Here is a 7,174-nt window from a genome sequence, read left to right as displayed (position 1 = left end):
AACACAATCCTCAGATCTCATGAAGTTGCTAAGATTAGAGGCATCACTTTTTATGTTTGCAAAAGTCAATCTTTCTCTCTCCACTGGTTCCAAATAGGCTAAGCTACAAGGCCAGTTATTGTTTGTGCAGAAATTATCTCCTTCCCTTTTCTCCCAAAACACTTTTCTAGCTGATGTTCTGTGTTTTTTTTGGTTTTGTTTTTGTTTTTTAGAACATCCTCAAAACTCAGAGCAGAAGTGATGGCTCTTTAGAGAGCCACAGTTCCCAAGGAGGAGCTGTGCTGGCTTCCTGATGGTGCTTCTTTGTTCTGTGGAGCTGTACATTCTTTGGCCTCCCTGGGAATGCAGAAAGCTTCTCAGGCTGGTGGCAGCTCTTTTTTAATTTCTCTGCTGCAAATCCTTTCCCTTCCACCCTCACTGAGGTTTATTGAGCCCTCATTTGTCCCAGACACGCCATCGTTCGCACTTTTATGACATCGTTGTTTCTGTCCACTCTAGCACAGTTGAGGTTTTAGGACTCAAAATGTCTTTCACTTCCCACTACCGCCAAGGAGAAAAAGCCACATAAAAAAAGGTTCACACAATGCAGGTCCAGCTTTGTCCAGAAATGGTCAAAATGGCATTGTAGAGTCAGCCACAAACTGGTAAAGAAAAAGAAACTAAAGACAGGGTCCAAATTTCAAAAACTTAGCTCAAAACTAGTCCCCTACTCACCACGATGCATTGGTCAAGGCCTGTAATCGTAGCTGCTCAGGAGGCTGAGATCTGAGGGTCACTCTTCATAGCCAGCCCAAGCAGAAAAATCCTTAAGACCCTAACTCCAAAGAATCATCAAAAAGCTAGAAATGAAGCAGTTGCTCAAGTGATAGAGCACCAGCCTTGAACAGCAGAGTTGAGGGACAGTACCTAGGTCCTAAGTTCAAGTCCTGGTACTGACAATAAATAAATAAATATTTCCTGATGAGAAACTAACTTCTTTTCTGATGAAGACATGTCCCCATACATAACCACTTCCATTTAGACAGTCAAAAGGCCTGTACTTATTTTATATCCTGTAGTATTTTGAGAGGTGACACTTTCTCCCATTTCCCCACTGTACCTAAATAGGTGCCATGCTGAGTCCACTGCTCACTAGCTGTTTGTCCCCTTTCTCTCTCCAGAGGACACCAGGAAGAGACCAAGACCTTTCCCCAGAGGCTGAAATGAAACAACCCCTGATGAAGATTACCTGCTCCAGAAACACAAGTCCTCCAGGAGAAGAGCTAGACTAAATAAACAGACAAGCTGGTGACACTGGCTCACCAGCACACAAGGCAGCACACAATTTACAGGAGCCCTGCCCCAAAAATCGGTATTAATATATATTACATATGTATGCAATACAGTAGAACAAAAAATATTCTCTTAAGACAAATTGTATGCTTGTTTCTGTTGCAAAAAGGGGATTGTTTTCATGTACAGAGCATCACATAGCATCTTAGCAAATTTTGGATTGTCTCCTCATTCATAGTTTCCTTGTCTTTCTGAAAAGGCTTTACTTACACTCCCTGAGGAGCAAGATAACTCATTGAGAGACATTTACAGACTGTGGCTGAAGACATATTTAAAAGTTTCTTTCCCCTGGCATTTATCTGTGCAGCATATTTCTTTGTTGCCTGAGCTGCTTGTTTATCGCCTTAGCTATTTGTTTGTTCGTGGAGGAGAGTACCATTTTGTGAAATGACGTCTTAAATTTAAATCTTAGAGAGAAAATATCACTCCCTTTTGTCTGGATTCATGGTTTTCAAGATGTCAGTGTCACTGCCAGCTGCAAACATCTGTCTGCCCACTGACTTTGGGCTGAAAGGTCACCCAGAGTTATGCCACTTGGTTTTCCTGGGGGCGAGTAGGGGTTCTCAAGTTGTACAACAGACAGGCCAGCCCCCAAAAACACAAAGGAGGAAGAAGAAAGAAGAAGTGTGTGTGTGTGTGTGTGTGTGTGTGTGTATGTGTGTGTGTGATACGTAGTGTGTGGTATATGTATGGCATGTATAGTGTATGTGATGCATGTGGTGTGTGTGTGTGTGTGTATGGTTTTTGTGTACATAGGATGAGCAAATGTAAGTGAAAACATGTGCAGGACATATGAGTATTGTATATGTGCTGTGCAAATATGTTGGGTGTGTGTATACAATGTATGTTTATATATCACATATGTGAGTGATGTGCTAGTAATATAGGAACTATCACTTGATTTCCCCCTTCTCCTCCGTGTTAATGTTGTACCTTGCCATCGACCTTTAAATATATAGAGATATGTTTCATATATACTATATATTATAATATGTAAATATTATATGTATTAGAAATTTATAGATATTTAACATTGAGCAAGGATGAGAGAACTTTATGGTGAATATGGAGATTCCCATCACATGTTATTCTCATTTTGTCAAATGGTTTCAGAATAAGTCCAGTGTATCTCAGTGGCTCTGTCCAGTTCTATAATCTGAAGCTTCTCTCTGCTGAGTCCTGGGGAGTGATTGGGGATCCGAGGGTCGCCGCCTCCGTGGTCAGGTGGAGCTCCCTTTTGTCTTCATCATCTACCCTGGAGAAGATGGATGTGATTACACACAGGCCTCGCTCCCTGCCGAGACCCTGATGGGCAGCTCCTACCCCAACACCAGGCTCACTTGATTGTGAGCTTGCAGTGCATTGGGCAAAGAAAAAACTTGTGGGGTCTAGCAGGCACGAGACCCAGGAACAGAGGTTGCTTTCAGCCTGAGGACCCTAGATGGACTAGCTCTAGTAAGAGTGCTTCCTGTAGTTGGAGGTAGTCCTGCCAGGAAGCTGAAACCACACCGAGATTTCTCTACAGACATTTCTTTGCATGCCATGGACCATATAGTAAGTTTCTTGGGGAGTTGAGTTGGTGTTTATATGTTTCCAGAAGTCCTAGCTGTCAACAAGTACTCTTGGCTTCTACCTGGGAGGTGTTGTCTGCCCAGAGGGCAGGAAGAAGTGCGGGGGGGGGGGGGGTAGGCAAACAAGCACTGGTAACTCCATTATGCATGCACCCCCAAACATCATTGATTTCATCCTTTTCAGAGTAGAACCTACACATAGCATGTATGTACACCACACACAACACACAAGACCATACATGAATATTACATAGGATAAATCATGGACAAAACCCACATCAGCTCTACTCTTGCCAATGGACTCCTGAGCCTCTCACCTTCAAGCTCAGATAACCCTGTGGTTCCTGTGCTACTACATTCTACCCTACATTCTGAAACTGAGACCTTGATTTTGTCATTAAGAAGTCACTTATTTGGTTTAAATGATGGTAGTGACAGATGGGAATTGAACTGAGCATGTGGGTGCTGTCACTGTGCTTTTTTTAAAAAAAAGGAAATTTATTGTTCCTATAAATGGGATAGGCAAAGCAGTTACAGTTACATAAATCAGGTAATGAGTGCACATCTTGTTGGATAATACTCCTTGTGCTTTTTTACTTTTTCTTTTTTTCTTCTTTTTTTTTTGCCTAAGGCTAGTGTTCTACCACCGAGCCACAGCACCACTTCCAGCTCTTTTGGTGATGAATTGGAGGTAAGAGTCTTCTGGGCTTTCCTGTCCAGATTGGCTTTAATCCTCAGATCAAAGACTCCTGAGTAGCTAGGATTACATGTGTGAGCCAACAGCACCTGGCTGGATTTTTTTTCTAATGCTTACATTCGGCAAAATAAAAGGTGCATCACCCAAGCTTGGTATGTAAGATTTATTTTTAGGAATCTGTCCTTCTGCAGATCAGATCTGAGAATTTCCAATACAATAAAAATTGTGTGGCGGGGGGGGGGGTCGGGAGATTGGTCTAATGGTAGAGTACTTGCCTAGCATGCACGAAGACCAGGGTTCAATTCCTCCATACCACATACATAGAAAAAAAGCCAGAGGTGGTACTGTGGCTCAAGTGGTAGAGCTCTAGCTTTGAGAAAGTCCAAGGACAGTGCTCAGGCCCTGAGTTCAAGCCTGGCAAAAAGAAAATGTATGTGGACTTGAACTATTACAGTCATGGCCAGAAACTGCAAGCTGACAGTCAGCTGGTTGCGTGCTCTAGGGTACATTTGCTGTTTCTATAAGAAGGGAACATGTTTTCACTTATTTATGGGAAATTTTTAGCTAAACTTCTCAGATTCTTTTGCCTAATTTACGTGTAGATATGATCTCAACTTTTTGCCCAGGTGTAAAAGAAACTCTTTCTATAAAAGGGACAAATAAAACATTGGAAATGCAGGGAGTCAGCCACTGTCCCACACATAGAGGAGGAGCTCCAACCTACACATATTGGTCATGGAATGTCCAGTCTCAGAATAACAACCATTTTCCTGCCAAATTTATTGAATCTCTAATAAAGGGGAGACATGGCATTTAATCTGTTTTCATTTTCAGAGAGCTGGATATCCCCAGGGCTGGAAACATTGCTACATTGCTGCTTGAATGAAATCATAGCAAGACTCACATCACTGATGTGTTGTTACTTGGTGCTGTTTAACTTCAGTGGAGGAAGAAGGGACCGGATGGGGGGATGAAGGGAGGATGAGGGGAAATTAACAGAATAAGAGAAAGGAAGTCAAAGAGTAGAGGGAAAAAAGATGGGAGAGGAGGGATGGACAAGAAAAAAGGAAAGAAAAGCACGAAAAAAGGAGGAAGGACTCACCTCACTTCTAGGGTTCTTCAGTAATCCAAGTGGTAATACGGATTGCGAAGGAAAGTCCTATCCACTGAGTGGAGACCTGTAGAACACCACGGATCAATTGAACATCAAGGACCCTCTGAGGTAGGTGGTAGCATTGTAGTTCATAGATAGAAATGTCAGGTTTGATTTATCCAAGGTCACCCAGCTAGTCAGAGGCAACCTCAGAACCCGTTTCCATTCTATCTCAAGGCATACCACTGCATTGACAGAGTGTCACCTGCACAGTTCAAAATGGCCTAGTTCATAAAACAGAGTCAATATATACCAGGCAATTAAGGCTCCAACCTTACTGTTACTTTTATGTTGGGAAAAAATATAGTGTTTTGAAGCTTTGAAATGATACCCTGTTCAGGAACAAAGGATATACAGGTAATTCCCCAGTCCCCAGGGTCCTGACAACCCACACAATGACAACAGAAAAGAAAGTCTAAGCTAATACTTTCTTATTAGTGAGGACAGTGTCAAAACTCCACAGAGTAGATGTCTAATAATTCCGATTCCAATATCTGACTTAAGGTTGAGCCCAAGCCGGTCTTCCAATTACTTCATATGTTATAAGGCAAATCTATGTCACAAAGCAAATCCAATAGCCAATGAGGTGAAATTTTTTTTCCTCCGGAGACATTTTCCAGCTTCTAAATGAAGAAAATTGTAAACTAGTCTGTCAGTCTGTTGCAATCAACCATGAGTTAATGTGCCTGGTCTGTGCACATCGACGGCTACTCTTCATGGAAGAGAAATAACCAGACAACATTCAGTATCTCCTAGTAGCAGTCACCTATCACCTTTGCTAACAAATCTCCTCTGAATCCCATACTGCCTTTGGATCTATTTACAGGGAACACAAGGACAGGAACATGTAATCAATGATTGTTTCTCTTATTATTGTCTGGTCATCATGCAATGACCACCCTCAGGTGATACAGAGGAACTCTCTACAATATACACTGGAGTGTAATTGGAAAGTGCCAAAGGAGATTTCCCACTTTGCACATTGCCATTAGTGAATGATGACCCTGCCAGCAAAGCAACAAGGTGCAATAGATGTTCCTCCTCCCTCAAAGGAAACCTAAGAAAGCTGTGAGTAGAGAAAAAAGCTTAGTACATGCAAATATAGCTGGGTGATTGTCCTATACCTCATTAATATTGGCTTCTTTTAATAGAATTAGGAACTAAAACCTAAAGACACCTGTGCAGATGGAGGTGAGCCACAGAGAAGCAACACAGAGAGTTGGTTTTTATGTATGTATGTATTATGTATGTATGTGTTTATTTATTTTCATCATCAGGGTGATGTACAGAAATGCTACAGTTACATATGTAAGGTAGTGAGTTTATGTCATCTCAAACATGCTTATTCCCTCCCCTGTTTTTCTCCCACTTTCCCTCTCTCCCTAGCCCCCAGCCAAGTTGTAAAGTTCATTCCCAACGTACTGTCTTGTATCACTGTTGACACTAGTTCACCCTTTGTCTCACCATTTTGTTGGTTCCCTTGTCACTGTATGTGATTTTGGCACCTGGTATATTGTCTATATGGTTATTTGAATTAGGGAAGGAAAGGGAAACAACAGGGACAGTTTTGATTGGAATATTCTGGCATTATGAAGCAAATACCGTAGCTGGATGGTGGGAGATACAGATGCACCCAATTTATTCTACTCCTCAGTGGTGGGTAAGTTCAACATTCTTTGGTCACATGGAAGGACAGCAAGATTATTGGAGGAGCCAGTCTGCCTTGCCATGAGAAACTCACTCCCACTAGAATCACCAGCATCATGAACTCCACTGTCCGGGCAGCACTTCCTCTACATGAAGCTGATGGGTATGAAGATAGATTCACAAGCACTGGGTGACCAGGATCCAGCCAGCAGGATAAACTACAGATAACAACTGTCCAGGAGTTTTCCCTATTTTAAGTCTTCTTTCTCTGCAAATCAAACTTGTTGGCAAACATATGTAGTCACTCTTTCTTTTCTCCTCAGCTCAATCTACAGATCAATGTTCTGCCTTGTGACTGCCAGAATGTTAAACACTCAGTCTCTGTTGCATGTATGTAATTGTTCATGTCAGCAAACCTTGGGATTTATAGTATGAGAGAAAGAAGACTCAGAATGAGGTTAACAAAGGTGAACCTCCTTCAGTGAGGTTGGCAAAGGTGAAATAAGAACTCAACAATCCAGAATTCAAATTGAAAATATCACTAGAAATTCATGATACATTTCAGTGAAAAATGGATATGTGTTTCCTACCTCTGTTTGCTCCCAATGCCTAGAAATAATAGTCAACTCCACACCAATGAGCATCTATAGTTCTCTGCGGATTATCTCCAAATGCCATTTTCTATGAAAGGAGCCAGATTCCTAGGAGACATGACACATTCTAGATAGAGCAAGGCACAAGGAAGATGAATGTACCCCATCGGGAACCTAGAAG

At 41.9% G+C, this 7,174-nt stretch overlaps 1 long non-coding RNA gene across 3 annotated transcripts; it reads left to right on the top strand.

Annotated features, from left to right (window-relative positions):
- Nucleotides 1-3,426: 3,426 nt before the first annotated feature.
- On the top strand, nucleotides 3,427-6,693 carry LOC150039446 (uncharacterized). 3 transcript variants are annotated; one of them, XR_016534453.1, is made up of 5 exons: nucleotides 3,427-3,594; nucleotides 4,435-4,822; nucleotides 5,659-5,821; nucleotides 5,905-5,983; nucleotides 6,408-6,693. It is a non-coding gene; the product is annotated as an uncharacterized LOC150039446 (long non-coding RNA). The 3 variants fall into 3 exon arrangements; XR_016534454.1 differs by lacking the exon at nucleotides 3,427-3,594 and having other exon boundaries at nucleotides 4,133-4,822; nucleotides 5,905-5,944; XR_016534452.1 differs by lacking the exon at nucleotides 3,427-3,594 and having other exon boundaries at nucleotides 4,133-4,822.
- Nucleotides 6,694-7,174: the final 481 nt, after the last annotated feature.

Source organism: Megascapheus bottae, unplaced genomic scaffold (genome assembly GCF_031878675.1).
Source record: "Megascapheus bottae isolate mThoBot1 unplaced genomic scaffold, mThoBot2.hap1 HAP1_SCAFFOLD_40, whole genome shotgun sequence".
Classification (NCBI taxonomy): Eukaryota; Metazoa; Chordata; class Mammalia; order Rodentia; family Geomyidae; genus Megascapheus; species Megascapheus bottae.
Note: the sequence above shows the minus strand (reverse complement) of the source record. Positions and strands in the feature narration are given on the sequence as shown.